Here is a 17,790-nt window from a genome sequence, read left to right as displayed (position 1 = left end):
AAATATTACAGAAAAGCAAATGGCTCTCAGTTGTTCAATCATTACTTTTGATTCGTGTCACAGCTTTTGGAAGCTTGTTCTTAATTTATTTGGAGGCAAAATTGTTGCCTTTGTGAAAGCGAATCATCTGTTGAAGGAATTTAATTGTGGAATTCAAAGTGGGTACTCTTTGTTTCTCCAGTTCATATTTCATAAGCTTCTAATTCCATAGATGTGATATTTCAGAAGGTCAATTGTCATATGTCTGGAAAGGTGACAAGAAAGTAAATAGTGCCTAACAGGAAGGGAGAAGGAGCATCCTGTTGCTACATGGTATCTCCTCACACCACTTCAAACAGCTGACATCTTACCCATCTATCAAAATTCTCTGGAAAAGCAGAATTTTGGCCATATGGCAATAGACCTTACAGGGTTCTGGCCATCTGCTTTTATACCATATGACCAGCTCTTTCAGTTAAATAAATATAAAAATGGACAGTGCCTAAACTTTTCATATTCTGGACTCTCTATAGAGATGTATTTATTTTCTCAAACTGCCACTTATTCTGGAAAGAAAAATGGATCAGTCTCTCCATAACTTATGCCTCGAATCAGTTTGTTGGCTGATCCTCCTGTTGTAGAAAACATATCAATCCTGCTTCACAGAGTATAATATGCAAACTTTAGTAGTAAGGAAGCTCCTGTAGTTTATATATGTAACTGCCTATAGGCCTCCCAAGAGTTCTTCCTCTCTTCCTGGGGAGATCACATACTCCTCAACTCATCTCATGCCTACTAACACACATCAATATAATTTCTCTGGTAGCATCCCAGGACTATTTCAAAAAGCAATTGGAAATACCCTTTTTGCCAGCATCCCAATGTATTACTTTTTGCTTGGCATCTATCAGCTTTGTGGACTGTAGACCTCTTGAGGCAGGGACTACTCCCGCTTGTTTATGTCCTTAGTGGCCTAAAGGCATTATCAGCTTTATTCGTCAAATTATCAGCAGCTGAGGGGATCATTGTGAACACGACCCAAACTTCAGCCATCACGTCCAACGGGATCACAGGGGGAAGGCTAATGAAGTTCGTGTGCCCTTTCAATTCTACTATCATAAAAGTCTTTTTCCAGTACAGTAAAAAGACAGACTAGCTCTTCAAATAAATAACCAAAAGTGATTGGGATGGTAGTAAATGGATTCAGCAAAGATCCAGGATTTTCTTATTCTAGTCAGCCTGAACAATTAATTAACAGCTTCCTTCTTTGTCATTAATTTTGTTGCCATAGTAGCCTCTCTAAGTGGTTTCTAACAAACAAGGAAGATTTATCTGTCGCACTCTAAATCGATCAGAAAATGAATGATTTCACATTCATTTTTGTTTGATAATGATGGGTAAAGCACAATGAATCATTACAACAGGGTTTTCTGAGAAGTATAACGTGTCTGTTATCTTAAAAAGCAGTCCTAAAGAACTGGCCCAGAGATTGAAAGTGAAGTGCCACTTCTATGTAAACAAAATACTGTCTCCATTAAGAAATGACAACAATTTATAAATAATAAATAGAAAAAAAGTCTCTAGACTTTTTTTTTTTTTTTTTTAACTTCAATTAAGCATGTTTTGCTTAGATATAAACACTTCCATGTACTATTTTCTGCTCCAAATTCACAGCTGGTGAGAAACCATGGAGAAAAACATTGTAAGAGAATTTCCTAAAGAACAGAGTTAAAATAATGAATTTAAACAAAGGAATTTTCTTCTGCTTCAGGTTGCTTGGATTGTAAAGAGAACAGCAATCCACAAGAGACAAAGCAGTGGGGGTAGGTACATGTCTGCGAACTAAATTCAGACTAAGTTCTGGCCATCATCATGTGCCAGGGGTTTGGACATGTTTAAAGAACTACAGGCTGCAACCTGCAAATTGGATCAATATGTTTCTTGCCTGATAAATTCCAGGAGGGAGATAACGGGTGCATTATTGGAAAAGATTGTTGTTGCCTTTCTTCTAGAAGACAAGGTGACAGATTCCCTTAAAGTGGTAACGGCTCTTTGCTTCTTCACCAAACAATACTTTGAAAAGGAATGTCATTTCAAATCTTGTCCAATCTATAACGTCTCAGCTGGAGTGGGGACCAGACAAGAGTTGGCAACATAGTCAAATTACTCAGATTTCCTTGATTAAGAAGCTAGTAATAATCCCAAGGGCAAAATGCTCCAGTCACATCAGTCGACTCTTTCCATGAAGGAAAAAAAACAAACATGAAGACAATGGGACTTATGTTCCTCATTATACTTGTCATTTTATACAGCCAAGCCAAAGTGGCCTTGAATATTTTGTCATACTATTGATAACCAAAGTAATTGACTCAGCTACAGACCATAACACGGTTATATCTTATTGAGATCATACTTTTTTGTTCTTTATCTCACCTCTTGGAAGATCTAAAGTGAAAATTTTTGGTCATCTCCCATACTGAACAAGGAATATGAACAACAAAGTACTGGGGATCATGCAGTAATGAAAGCTGAGCCACCACAAATACAGAAGACATCAAGACATCAATAACATGCAAATTTTTCAATTTTCTAGTAAAAAACATTTCCATCAGTTTACAAATTCACTTTTTTATTGTTCAGTTTCTCTTCTGGGACTGGCTCTTATAAGCTAGTGAACTGTGGAGACAAAATATGTAGAAGTAAGGGGACAAAGGAGCAGGGATTTGCCTCTGGTAACAGCACTGCACCAAGGGATATCAAGTTCTCGACATTGCTGAGTAGCAGAGGGCCTTGTTTCTGACCCATTCCTACCTCCACCACATCCCCCCAGCTGCCTCAGTTCAATTATTTGCCTGGCCATACCGAAAACCTTACTAAGGTCATTAATTTATTTTTTTTTCTTAAAAAAAAAAAAAAAAAAAAAAAAACCACACAAAAAAACAAACACGGTTCTTTTAACATGAATCATTTCTCAATTCCCACTTTCAAAGAATCTGCTGAGCCTTTAAGCTCTACCAAAGGGAGGGCAGCCTCTGGTGCTGAGTGTGGAAATGAGAGCTGGAAGGCAGTATGCTCCCAGATCAGATCTATGTAATACAGTATTGAAATAATATAAAAATGCAACCTAAGTGCAAAGAGCAAGTCTGATTCTCGTTCACAGCAGTTATTTTTAACTGAACCTCTGCCTGTCCATCTATTACACCTTTCCTGGCAGAACAGGGGCAGTAGCAAATCTGAACCCACTTTTGAGCCAGCAGAAAAGTTGGAGAGAAGTCAGAAGAGGTAATTTCATTACTGGAAGTTTAATGAAAACCAGCAGCCGGACGGTGAAGCTGCAGACAAATTGCTGCCTGGGGAGAAGGAGGCAGGCAGAGCAGCCAGCGTCAGCTGTGCCTGGGAGCAGCCGATGGATGGGCAGGTGTGGGCAGCCCTGCCAGCCAGCACCAGCGCGCCTGCACAGCACGGGGGCACTGAGGGGTAGCCGGGAAACTGAGGCGGGACTTTCAAGGGACAGGGGACGTTAATCCATTGAAGAAGGCTTCTTCTCTGCTCAGAGAGAATTTTGCTTCCAGGGCTCTCTCTGTGGTGGTTTAAATGTTGTGCGAAGTCTAGCGTGGCAGGTGCCTGCATGGTGTGGGTGATGACACCAGCACTCTGAGTGTTTGTTCTGCTCTGGGTTGGAGCCACATAAACTCAGCAGCAGTGCTGAGGCCAAGTTGACTGCACTCAGTCAGAGCTAATGAACATGCCAATCATGGCAATTCATTAGCTTGTATTCAGCATCCTGCTAACTGTGCTACACAGCTTCTGGTTGGTTTGGAAAATGGACAGAGGGAACTCCTCCACTGTGTAGAGGTAAACCCTTAGCTGTAGGCTTATGGACTCTCACTGAGCACCCGAATCCTGGTAGACTGAAATATAAACCAAGGATTTCAAGTTTGGGGGAAATTCTGAAGAGGGGAGTACAAGTGGAGAGCTAAAGAAGTGAGGAAAAGCCTCTAAATGAGCCACAGGCAGCTAAGTTAGAGCCCTCTACTTTGATTTAGGCTCCACAGTCTTAAGCATATCATGCATTCAGTGATGAGACTGTCAGTAGTCAAGTGAATCTTCAGAATATGCAGTGAAACACCTCCAAAGAAACAAAATGCTGTCATGAAGGGCATCCATGTTGACTTGTGGCGTTTTTTTAGTACTTTAAGACCTTAAAATACTATATTGCATTTGGCTATCAAACATTGACTTTTTTTCTGAAAGCCCATCCTGTGGCATTGCAAGCTGCCTGCTGACTGTACAGCTCTTGGCAGAGACAAACTTCCTATATAGAAATCCCAACCCATTTCAACCTCTACACAGAATTACAGAGATGGAAAAATCAAAGATGCATTAATGGTGGAAGGATTGTAGGAGTGACCATTACAAAATCTGGGGGCAAAGGCCTCTAGCATTAAAGGGGAATGTTCCTGGAAGGATTAGAGAAAGATCAGAGGCTCGAAGTGCTTCATGCCCCAGAATAATAGAACAAGCAGATCTCTCCGTATATCTACACTTCATTGGGAACAGATAGGGTGTTTGATTGATCTCACTCATGTGTGACAGACACAAGAGCTTGACAGGAGATAGCGTGCAGAGCTCTAGCCAGGATTTCAGAAACATTGTTGAATAGCTCACACAATGTTCAAAAAAATAAATTTTAAAAAATTAAAAAAAAACCAAAACCACAAAAAACCCCAAACACCTCAATGCAGAATAAACTATGTTTATAACCTGTTACTCTATAATTATCTCCTCTCTCTTCTCTCCTTGTTTCCTTGTCACCTCAAAAGAGTAAAAAAGCTGGGTGAAGAGAGCAACACTCAGGATGTTTTCATGGACTGACAGGAAAACAGAACATCATGATGAACTAAAGTGAATTAGTGGCCCCAAAACAGTAAAGAAAGGTGCTATGAAGCAATTAACTGTCCTTTAAGCAAAACACATGATATCAGTCAATTTTACAATCAGGGTGCCATATTTTGTAGTAAGCCCTCTCCTAGATTTATTCCTTGACCTTTGCATTCAAGATCCTTAGTCCCTCCGAAATGTTTTCTTTTATTCTCTTTCGTGGTGGTTCTTGTTTCAATTAGATCAGGTCAGGTGCTCTCTGAGACTGTAAGAATCTGTGTGCAACCTGGGAAGTACTGTAGTAACTACCTTCAACTGCTCTTGTAATTGTAGTGCCTCTGTGAACTCCCATATTATGAAAATTGTCTTTCAAAGCCCTTCATATAGTCTGTGTAACGTTTCTGTGTACTTTTGTTGGGAGCTGCAAAGATAGGAAAATTTCCTAAGAAAACCACTAAATGCAATAATAAGAAGCCACTACTAGCAAGAGGGAGAAGAGAATCGGTTTGCCACACATCAGGAGAAAAACTTATTTGCAGGATCAGTGGTGATCAGAGAGCCACAAAAATGAAGACTGAAGACAAAAGAATGGCAATTCAGTTCATAATAGAAAGAAATAGATTAGAAAGAACTGAGATAAGTTAAAATGTTTCAAATTGTCTAGGCCTTAGAAATTTCACCCTAGAATACATATATCACTGACTGAGAAAATCTTAGTGCTGCTGGCAATTAACTTTGAGAGGTGAGGTCAGAAACAGTTAACTTAGCAAACACTCAGTGGGAAATAACCAAATAGGCTTGTCTTGCCATGCAAGGCCTGAGGTTAGCCCATAGATCACAAGCTTCAACAGCCACTGTCACATATGTATGAATATCAGATTGGAAATATAAAGGAGAATGTTATCTACAAGACACAAGAGGGAATTCTCCTTTATTACTTTGTTTAGGAAAGAGTTCAACCATAACCTTAGGGGAAGTGTTGGATGCCACATTTTAAGGAGGATGTAACCGACTGACAGTGACTACTCTTAAAAATATGACAAAAAAATTGAAGAAATAATTTGTTGAGTAATGCAAAGAAGACAAAACTTGGGGAAACATGACAAAACACGCTGAAAATTTCAAATATGGTTGCAAGAACAAAGGGAATAACCTATTCCTCTTCATTGCAGGTAGGAGGAAGTAATTCACATGTTAAGAAAAGAAAAAAAGCATTTTTCTAAATTATAAGGAAAATCAGGCATTGGAATCAGTTGCTCAGAGAACCTCCATCAGTGGAGGCCCTCAGAAATGGGTCAGCCACAGCTCTAACGGGAAGTGTCAGTACAACTGATATAGCTGCAGGACCCTCAAGCTACTTCCTCATTTTCTAGGATAGTTCTAGGAAAAAAACCACTGTTGCTACTTAGATTAAAAACTTTTTCTAGGATATTTTGAGCAATAGTATGCATTACCTTTTCCTTGGTTAATTTTTAATAGTGTTCCGAAGGCTCAAAGTTAAAGAGTAGCTTGACCCAAGATGTTCTTTAATCTTTCTGCTTTCATTTTTGCTGTTTGAGCAAAGTTGGTCAAGATTCCTCAGATTCTCATAACACCTCTTGAATTCAATATTCAGTGGTCTTTTGGGTTTTTTTTCTGAATGTGGGATCAATGACACTAAGTAGGAACACATTCATTCCTGAATGGTTGCTTACAGATATTTTTGGGTTGTTTCTTCCATAGAGTCAACCAACCATAGTAAAGTTGACACGGTTTCCTTTAAGTTTTGCTTTTTGATTCTGGTTAGTTTTTTATCTTGTGGTATCTAGTAGTTGCTTTCTTTGTATTTTCCCTTTTCTGAAGTGATGATTGAGCCTAGAAATCTGAGTCATTCTGGAGCAGTGTATCTTGGGACTCACAATCCCAGAAGTGCTGTATATGCTACACCTCAGCCTAGAAAGAAGGCTGGAACTTCACCAAAATCAAGACTCTGCCTTACTACTACTTGTGATATTGACTTGACTTTGCTCAGCTTTGAGTTCTACAGATGAACTCAGCTTGGTCCTAAATTAAGCTGGTGTCGAAGAGTTTTTACAAGGCTGACAAAAAGGAGCTGAATACTTATCACAAGCAGTTTCTATTGCTGATAGCATTGTGAATATATTAATTGCAGGACCAAACTTTCCATTATTCAGAAATTATGTGGCCAGTAGGATCAGGGTCATGGCCAACCCCCTGCACAGACATCCCCTGGTTGAGGTTACACCTCAAGTGTTGTGTTGAGTTCTGGACACCTCAGGTGCTGGGGCATCTCCAGAGAAGAGCAAGGAAGGTGGTGAAGGTTCTAGAGCACAAGTCTTATGAAGAGTGTCTGAGGGAGCTGGGGTTGTCTAGCCTGGAGGAGACTCTGGGAGATCTTATTGTTCTCTACAACTGCCTGAAAGGAGGTTGCAATGAGGTGGGGTCAACATCTTCTCCCACATAATAACTGACAGAGCAAGAGGAAAGGTCAAGTTGTACCAGGAGAGGTCTAACTTGGATATTAGAGGAAAGTTCTTCATTAGAAGAGTTGTCAAGTATTGTGATAGGCTGCTCAGGGAAAACAGTGGGGTCACCATCCCCGGAGGTACTTAAAAGATGTGTAGAGGTGACATTTAGGGATATGGTTTAGTGGTGGATGCAATAGTGCTGGGGTGAGGGTTGGACTGGACTTTATGATCTTAAAGGTCTTTTTCAACCTAAATGATTCTAAGATTCTATGATTTGCTCTCATGTAAACTAATTTTTAAAAAATCCTTTAATATTTATTGTTTGAACAGGTAGTCTTTTTTCATGCTTTAGCTAAAAAGCAGGAGGAAAGGACATAACCCTGACAACACTGTTCTGTGCTGTGGTGGAAAAAAATAAAGTTTTGAACTGTTCATTTTGGTTGGTGCTTGGCCATATGAATGGTCCTCGTTTTTTAGGTACTATCTCTTCAAGTTTCACTGCTGTTTCCAGAGACTTGAACAGTAGTGGTGGCAGCGGATTTCTCCTCTCAGCTGGGGAAGATGTTTTAACTGCCTTTCAGAAGCAAAATCAATTCACATCTTTCTGTATATGGCAACAGACTCTCACTGGAGCTGTAGCTTATGACTTTTATCTTATTGTGACACCTGCTTCGGTCAAGGGGATTACTCCTCCTGCAAGGTGTCAATACTGATGGTGTTCAGTTGAACAGCTGTCGTCCCTCTTCTATTATTATTATTCATGATGTGTGATTGATTCTTCTGAGGGCTGTAGGGATAAAAAACTTAGCAGTTCTTTGCTGTCTTTCTTTTAGAGGGACCTAATGGACAATTATTATTTCTGAAATGTGCTTCGGCCACCACTTCACCTCATCTATTGTTCAGCTATCTCTGTGCAAGCAGAATGTGGGCAATGAAAAGGTGCAAGATGTGCCATTATCCATATGCTGAGAGCCATCAGTTGCACACTTAGTGCTTCTCCAAAAGCATCATTCATTACCCACCGAGAAAGTTTAACTGATGGAAGAGAGAGAAGGCATCAGAACTACTCCACTTACACACAGCTGAGGCCTAATATGGATTGGGGTCATTTTAGCTGAGGGTTTAACTCCATAATTAATTATTGAACTTTTAAATTCTAGGCTTATTTTACATAATTTGTATTATCTGGAAGTCATATTGACTATATTCAGCTTCTTAATGCTGGCACTTGTATCAAGATTTTAAGAACACATGGAAGGATGAAGACAGGAAAAACTATCTGAAATGGGACCTAAAAGATCTGCAAATGCTTATTCTGAAAAATAGATGAACAACTTAAAACAGCTACAATGTGAAGTCATTTTCCCTTCTAATATTTGAAAGATTACCGTAAAGAAAATTATGTTGAACTGTTCTCTAGCTTCTCTATAAATAAGACACCAAATGGCTTCCCATAAAGCATGTAAATAATGTGGATTTCAGAAATACCCAAGTGCTGTGTAGGTCTGGAAGAGACTACCTGGGGTGGCACTGAAATATTCCTCACTGGAAGATTAGGTAAACATCTCTTTCTGATTATCTATACAACCAGCTCTTGCTGGTAGTGAAGGCAAATGAGCCAAATTGTCTTTGGTATCCCTAAGCTGTTCTTAACCATTGACACTAAAGATCTCCCTTCTTTTTGTGTTATGCCTCAGGAATTAAGATTATCATCAAAGTGCCACTTTGAAGCGGAAGATGATGGCACTGCAGTGAGACAAGTAAAGAGCCTTACTCCTAATCTGAGCCTACAAAAACTTTGACTTATTTGCAGGAGTCTCTCATCCGGTTTTCCATTCTTCTGGGAAGGAGCTATCATTAAACAACAGGGAAATATTTAAGGATGTTTCCGGACTGTTCTTCCAGCAGAGGAAGTACTTGCGACCATTTCTAGAAATACCTTGAAAAGAACTCAAAACATAAAATCCACTGGAAGGTCAATCTGCTATCCGTGTTGGCTGCTGGTTTGTTTTCCCTCCATACATATGAATTTCAGTCTCTTGCAGTTCCTCAGGCCACAGCCCTTACTCAGGTGAGCAAACTGCCATTCTAGATTTTCTCATAATAACTTGTTCTGTGTCTTACTGGGGGCAACAAAAAACCAGAGCTGGATGGTAACACACACTCCGAGACACCATCCAAAAATGAAAATAACAAATGCATATAAAGTCTTTGAATTGCTGAGGTTGGAAAAGGCCTCCAAGATCACTGAGTCCAACTGTTAACCCAGCATGGCCATGTTCACCATCATGTCTCGAAGTGCCACATACCCATGTTTTTTGGACACTTCCAAGAATGGTGACTCTACCACCTCCCTGGACAGACTGTTCCAGTGCTGGATAATCCTTTCCATGAAGAAATTTTTCCTAATATCCAATCTAAACCTTTCCTGGCACAACTTGAGGCTGTTTCTTCTCACCCCACAACTTGTTACATGGGAGAAGAGATGAACTCCCACCTCACTACAACCTCCTTTCAGGCAGTTGTAGAGTGTGATAAGGTCTCCCCTGAGCCTCTTTTTTTTTCAGACTAAACACCCCCAGCTCCCTCAGTCACTTACGAGACGTGCTCAAGTCTTTGCACAGCCTCATTGTGTTTATAATTAGCCTGCACATAAGACTCGTGATTTGGACAAAAGAGTCATTACAAAATCACAGTTTTGTTTAGATTTCTGTTCCAATAAAATACAACTCTCACTCCATGGCGGTTTTGTGAGATTCACTCCCCCACCTTCCCATTTTTATCTTCCCATATTTCCTTCAAGCAACTAGCTTACAGATTTTCTCCAGCTACCAAACTATTTTGTTTCTATCTTTTCAATAATTTAAATATCTGCATCAAACACACATATGGCATATTTCCAGGCAGTAATATCCCCTTTTCTTCCTTCCTTCCTTCCTTTTTGTAGCCAGGTAATTTACATATAAGATGCACAAAGATAACCAGGTGCCTCCACAGTTGTGGTTTGTGCACCAATTCCATCCGCCTTCCGGTTGCAACCCTCCATTGGGGCCTCTGGTGGGACAGCTGAGCCCTGAGCAAAGCCTGGTGGCACAGGGAGTTTGGCCTTTCTGGAAGCACGGCTTTAGGGCATGGCTGCATTTTTATCCAGTGCAGCAGCAGGTCCACCTGCAGCACTGGTATGGACATCAAAGGTACAGCTGCCATGATTACATGCTAGGGTGGAAAAGTGTCCTCCCTAGGCTCTTCCTCTCCCTTCTCCCTTTCCCTCCTATGTTTTTTGACAGATTGGTGTTTTGCCAGTCGTGAGTTCTTCACTTGAGAAGCAACAAGGCAACGGAGCAGTGCTCCCCCCACCAAACTTCCCTAGGAGCCAGCCCATGCTGACCACATGCCCAGGAGGTTGTAATAGGAGGACAGGGAAGAGGAGCCCAGCCCCAGGAGTCAGAGGCTTCTCATCCCATGTGGTGTCCGTGAACTGTTTTCAGCACTTTTGTTTTTCCCTGTAAGACCAAGATACTTGTTTCGCCACAGGGGTGTTAAGAGCAAAGGTTTGAGGACTCCCCAAGAGGTATATAATGACCCCAACAGAAAACGTTTGAAACTCAAGCAATAAATTAATAGAACTCCAACAAAGCAAGAACAAGTAATAAAGATCTCAGGAAAAAAAGCGGCCTCCCTGGAAAACGCGTTGAGGGATCATATGCAAGAAATAAACAAGAGATTAAGAAAACAAGAGAAAGAGATACTTACAAATGACAAAAAACCCCCTTGAAATTTACCATGAAAGACATGGGATAAATGGAAATAGCTGACCCAGGTTAAACTAATTATTTAGCTAGATCGTTATCCTGTTTCCATTCAATGTCAATACCAGACACTGCAGAGAAGTGGTACAAGAGATACCTACACAGTTGCAGAAGCAGCTTCAACCAGATCCCAGGCTGAGGACTGGTGAGTTCAGCCTTCTGTCATTGCTGTGTAACCACTGTAACTTTTTAATAAGGGTATAATATGAAAAACATATCTGTGTTGGCATTATTATTGATGTAAATATCTATTTCTGGCAATACCTTTTGGTAATATCTCGGGACAATACTTTCCAAGGGGGAATGACACCTTTTATCTCCTTTTCAGTAGAACTGTCTTGCCTTTTAATTTAATTGGTTTTCCTTTGTTTCTGCATTATAATGAAAGTACAGCACACCCATACCCAACTACTTTATGCCACTTAATATACATACATCTAACATGTACATCTATCAAATGAATATAATATTAATCGTCTTTTTAAATGGCACAATACTAATTTGTATGTACATCACAATTTTCCAGGAACTAGATTGCTGAACAAGGAAATTTTTAAAATGTGTTTTAGACAAATGACTTGCCTAAAACTTCTCCACATGGCAGCTGTTGATCGCATTTGTATCACGTTATTAAGACACATGCCCATTCTCACTTTCCATTGGCAACTTTAGCAGTAACTCTTGGAAGCCTTAGGTGAGCCATGATTCAAACAACACTCATAGACAGTCTGAAAAGAAAGACTTCATAAAGCTGCTGTTCCTACTAGTAAAGTACACAAATGCCAACACTGCAACTAGTTTTCTCCCTTTATCCCAAATGTCTTCCAGTGTTTTGCACTTCTTTCTCCCCATTCCCTGTCTAAGAAAATCACAAATTTTGCCTGAAGGGATATCATCATTAAAGAAAGAAGCAGTGCAGTCAAAGCCTTAGGATGATACAGATCATTCAACAGTTGTTCAATTACACTGAAAAGCTACTCATTTTTGAATACAGAGCTTTCACTCAACACAGGCCCAAGGCACCACTGTCATATTTGTATCTGCGGTATCTCAACCAGTCTGATGTAGGGCTTTCGCTCATTACAGAAGCAATCTCTGTCCTTGTGTGAGGTTTACATCTAAGTTCAAAGTTTCTAAAGTGTCTTGGAGCTGTGTTGACTTTAAAAGGTATTACCAAATCATAATCATTTCCAAGAATGAATTAGAAGTTGTTTTGGATACCTTTCATCTCCTAAATCCATCTGATTTTTTTTAAAGGTTTATAGGCTACTTTCCCTGCAGAATTCCTACAGACTAATAAAACAGTATGTGACTACAGAGTCAACAAGGAAAGCAGTAACACCCAAAGTATGCCAAGGTAAACCAAGCAAATGAAATTCAACATATTCCAAAATGAACATTTTTGAAAATTATTATTTAGTGCATACAAGTCCTATAGACCCTGAGAGTGACTGATAGCAGGGTATGATCACCCAGATAGAAAAGTTGATTCCCATAGGTTTTTCTTAGCATATTTCTATAAAAATGCTGTTCAGTACTAGCTTTGAAAGCAGTAAGAAATCAAATTTTTATCTGTTATATAGCTGCATAGAAAAACATATTTAAATGCAGGGGAGTGTTTTCTACCCTCTAAATCAGAGTGATTTCTGGCCACACTATCATTTCAGCTGACAAGGACACAGCATTAGCTACAGGCTTCTCACCACTTCTTGCCATGCTGACATTACAGGAGTCAAGCCATTATTATTATGCTCTTTTTACAGTCTCTTAAATATAAACTCCTTTTTTTTTTTTTTTTTCCATTTCTGTAAACTTTCCATGAACCTGAGCTCTTCCTGACCCCAAAGCCTCAGTAATTCTGCTGATCCCCTGCTAAGTGTGCCTCTGAAAACATCCACAGCTGTAACTGTGGTCAGCCGCTCACATGTGAGCAGCCCAGGTGGAAGCAATCGATTGCAGGGCCTTTTAGGGTAATGCAGCTCCAAAACATAGTGAAAGGCATAGCAGTGAGAAGAAAATGACATACAAGCCCAATTCCTTTCTGCAGCTCAACTCTGTAAACTGCAATCATTCACTTCGAAGGAAAGACGAATGGGTACTCTACTGTACAACAGTAACAGAATAGAGTTATGTCCTAAGCATCTGCTGAGAAATAAAAATAATTTTTCACAACACTTCCTCCAGCATAAAATTAGATTTGGCATTCAAGGTAAAAAAGATAACAAGTCAGCACAGAGGTCTCCATGCTGAAATACTGTCTTGGTTCCAGCCAGAGCAAGGGTTAATAGCCAGGATGAGGTATGGCTAGGACCCAGAAGTTATCCTGTACCATCTCAGGCCATCTTCCAAGGACAGGGGGAAGGGCTCACCTCTGGACTGGGATAGCATGGCAGAGGAACTGGCCATGTATTATCAGAGGTTTCCATGAGGTCAGCAAGAAGATTTCTCTCTCTTACACACTCCATCATTAATACTGTTGTTGTTACTGTTTTTTTTTATCTCATTGCTGTTTCCAGTAAATTGTTCTTATCTCAATCCATCATCTTTATATTTTGTGGATCCCATTCTTCTAACAGTCCACCATGAGGAAGAGGAAGGGGGAGGGAAGGAGGGAGTGAGGCAGGGAGAGAGGAGGGGAGTGAGCAGCATATAGTGATTTCAGTGGGAACACTAAATTAGAGAATACCCTTCCTAAACCATGACAAATAGTCAGAATACAATACAGTTTACAAACCTGTACACAGGAAAGTAACTTCTCAGTGGCCCCATCACAGTATTTCCAAAGGGATGTTACAAATTCTCATGGCCAATCCTGCAAAAAGTGGAAAGAAGAGTTAAAACTAGGAAGTTTCCAAAGTAAATGCAAATAGGATCAGCTGTCTCCTTGGATACAAAATGCTAAGACTCAGAGTAGAATTGGTTTCGAGGATATTAAACATTTTACACTACAGCAGCAGCTAGATCATAACAATTATATAAATATAGCAAAGTCCAAGTTAAATAAAATGCAAAATGGTAAGTTGTTTTTAAAGATATGTTTCAGGGTAAAAATGCAATGAATATATGGAACTGGATTAGAAGAAAAGAAAGAATACTGCACCAATTTATATTCCCTTTGAACTGTCTGTAATACAGACCTTAAAGTGCATTTTCAAACATATGGCATATCACAGAACCAGACACTTATTTCTAGCCATGGCACTTCTAGGCTTTTGGGAAAGGAAAGCAGAAACAGTCTAGTGGAATTGTGCTGTGTGAAAAAGCATCTACTGATGGGTTCTACTCAACATCAATGAACAATTGTTTTTGCTTTAAATGAAGGAAAAAATAGCAGCAGCAAACAAATGTTTCACATCTTGCATGAATACTTCAACAGAATCAAAGCAAACTTGTCTTTTCACACCCCCTGCAAGTGCCATTCCAAGTCAAAATACAAGTCATAGCCTGAGATCTATCAGTTGCTAGGTTTTCAATCATGACAACCATGATACCATGATATATAAGGGATGGTGATACACAAGATACTAAAGCTTCCTGTGATAGTCCCCCATGGAATCCACACTCATAATTGTAAGGATAATTATCTGGGTATCCCTGAGAACAATTTTTGCACTTTTTGTATAAATATGACCTCTTGCATAAGATGTGAAATTTAAAATCATCTCCTTCACAGATATCATTGAGTCATTCCATTACCTCTGGGACAGATATGAATTATGTATTCTTTGATTCTCTTTAAAATTTAGATGCACAAAGAGACACAGAAAAATCGAAATGGTACTAAAAATATAAAGCATTCAAGAAAGAAACAATAACTTGTATGCTACTAACTGCTACAGTGCTCTGAAGGCTCCCTGCCTGGTCAAGAAAAGCACATAAAGCACTGAAACGTAACAGCAGGCCTCCATGCTAATGGCTGCTAGTGACAAGGGCTCATTGAATGTCACTGCTTCACATACTGTGTACTGTTCATTTCTCTTATCTCTGTGACCTCTCTTTTGAAATGACTGATGAAACTCGCCTGAATTAGCATCTTCGCTTCTGGGCATTTGCCACCTAGAAGGCATTTAGTAACAACTCTACTAAATACAAAAATAAAGCATGGGGGAAAAAAGATCATAATCTTAACAAAAAATAATCACTACATCTGTTAAAGAGTACTCAGTGTGCAACGCAAAAGGGCTGCTCCTCTGAAGCCTCCTTGTTAGGTTATTTTTTTGCCTTGCCACCCTTTAGGAGTACTGTCTTGTCACAATACATGCATTCATATTGCATACTTGACTAACATTTTCATAATTGGTGTGAATAAAAAGAAATAGCTGTTACTGCAAGAAAAAAAAAAGAAATGCCTCTGTTCTGATACCCTGCTGATATGATGACCTATTTCACACTAGCATCTGTTCTCTTCTCATGATCCACTCCAGATGTAAGCTGGCAAAACGGCACTGCAAGTATGTTACCCAGACGTCCACTGAGTGCTGCAGATGTTTTCTCCCATGCTCCACATTTAATGTGTGCCTGATTAATTTTTTTCATTATTATCTCAACTACTTGGCCCACAGATTTTCCTATGAAGTTCGCAGAATCCAGGATCTAATTTGCAGCCATAAGGGGCAGCTGCCTTTGTGCAAACAGGTTCATTAATGTCTGGAATAACCAGCCAACAGAGCCTTGGTGTAAATTGCCAAAAGAAATGCAAACTTCAGTAACCTATTATGCCTTGATACTATTTGCCTGAGGATTTAACACAATGTTCATTTCAATTTCAAAATTACAGATGTTTGCAATATTCAGATGTATCAGTCTGACCAAAAATATTATGCCTGTTCTCTGCCTCAAGCCCTTGACCTGAATGAGGTTAGTGACAGGGATATGAATGACTTGAGTGGAAAATGAAACACAAAAGTAGTTTTATCGTGAAGTACAATATTTCTTCTGTCACTTAACCATTTTCCCCCTTCAAAATTACAGGGTGGACTGCAAATCTTCGAGGCTAGCAGTCACAATGACAGTCTAAGTGCCATTTAAAAGAATAATAATTTATGAGGCGCCTTGGTAGAATAGCAAAGGTCACAGAGTAAACTCCCCAGGGAGGAGAGGATGACAAAGGTCACAAAGATGACTAAAGACTCGCCTACAGAAAGGAATTTTCTTGAAAGGAAGATGTTTTCTTGCAACAGCTTCATCCCACCTAACACACAATTCCTCATCCAAATGAGCAGTTCACCTTTAAGTTAGCTAAAAGGCATTGCTTGCAAAATATGTTTCTGAAATTCATAGGTTAGAAGCTTGGCCTTGTACCCACTGAAGTGCAAGTAAAGTGCTGGCAGGTGGAGGACACTGCGGGTCTGTCCCACGGGGCACAAGGGAGATGCCTAATGACTGGTGTGATCCCACATGGGACAACCAGCTTGAAAAAAATCTCTGGAGTTGTTGCAAGACACTCCTCAAATAGCTGCTTCTTTTGTGGCAACTGGTACCATTTGCAGACCCCCAACAGACCACCACAGACTAGTGCAATTTACCTTAGAGGCAGTGTGGGGAGTTGGTAGGTGAGGAGCCTAGGACACGCAGTTGACACATTGCTTCTGGACAGCTGTAAATATGCTCACCAGCCATCACTCTACAAAGCAGTTTGGGCAGCTTTTCCTTGCCACAGCCATAGCATTCCCCTTCTTCAGACGCCCCAAGTACAGAAAAAAAGGCAAGCATGAAGACAAGCAGAAACAACTCTTTTTGGCACAGTTCCACTTTCTGCCGAAACATCTCCAGGCTCATAAAATACACTTGAACTGGTGGGAGAAGCTGGTGCTGTAAACCTAGGAGTAATCAGCAGTCTCTACAAAACATCAGAGTGATAAAGAATAGCTTAACCTGAAGCCAGCATGCAACACAAGACAGCTCATCTCTTCAGAAATGTGTGGCCACAAACATTTCGAAAACTGACAGTTTCCAACTGTTCATGATCAGTTGTGGGAAGTTTCTGCTGCTGGATCAATGGCTGGCACTTGTGGAGGGGGCTGGCATAGCTCGGAAGGGTAAAAACAGGTCCTGGTTAAGAGGAGGTTATAGACTGCTTTGAGCATAAGGGATTATATTTAATTTCTGTAGGATAACTGCAAGAGCCCATCTTGCTGATATTTGACCTCCATGCCAGGCCTCCCAGTTCATAAAGAGGTACCTAAGAAGCAAATAATCATTAAGTCAGATTGTCTAAGGAGTGTTTGGGACTGAACCCTTACCTATTCCCTATGCTAAAATTAGGCAATTTTCTGACGGGGGCAAATGCCACAGACATTCACAGCATATTCAATCCCTTGCTCAAGCAGTCCCTGGTCCATCACAACAGCCCATGAAGCCTTCATCTGGCTGTTCAGATCACAGAACATTTTTACAGACCCACAACTGCAGGCTGATGACAGCAGAGTGTGCCTTTGGGAGGAGGGAAGGGCAGAAGGCAAGTGGAAGCCTTGCAGCTGAGCAAGACTCCAATTGAAACAGCATCTTTTATCCTGCTCATCACCTGCAGGAAGGAGGGAATGTCACAGAAATGTTGTAAACACATCAAATAGTTCAGGTGAAGCCCACCCCTGAGTGACAAATCCACTGGGCATGCTGCCAGACAGCCCTCCTGAACCTGCCCAAGAAAGGAA

At 40.3% G+C, this 17,790-nt stretch overlaps 1 protein-coding gene across 9 annotated transcripts in view; it reads right to left on the bottom strand.

Moving 5' to 3' along the window:
• Positions 1-17,790, bottom strand: part of ENOX1 (ecto-NOX disulfide-thiol exchanger 1) — a 357,513-nt gene that overhangs the window by 231,073 nt on the left and 108,650 nt on the right. For all 9 annotated transcript variants that reach the window (XM_040055201.2, XM_058419293.1, XM_058419295.1 and 6 more), the window contains one exon: positions 13,872-13,949. The gene's annotated coding sequence lies outside the window, so the exon portion shown is untranslated. The remainder of the gene's footprint in view (positions 1-13,871; positions 13,950-17,790) is intronic.

This window comes from Hirundo rustica, chromosome 2, assembly GCF_015227805.2.
Source record: "Hirundo rustica isolate bHirRus1 chromosome 2, bHirRus1.pri.v3, whole genome shotgun sequence".
Classification (NCBI taxonomy): domain Eukaryota; kingdom Metazoa; phylum Chordata; class Aves; order Passeriformes; family Hirundinidae; genus Hirundo; species Hirundo rustica.
Note: the sequence above shows the minus strand (reverse complement) of the source record. Positions and strands in the feature narration are given on the sequence as shown.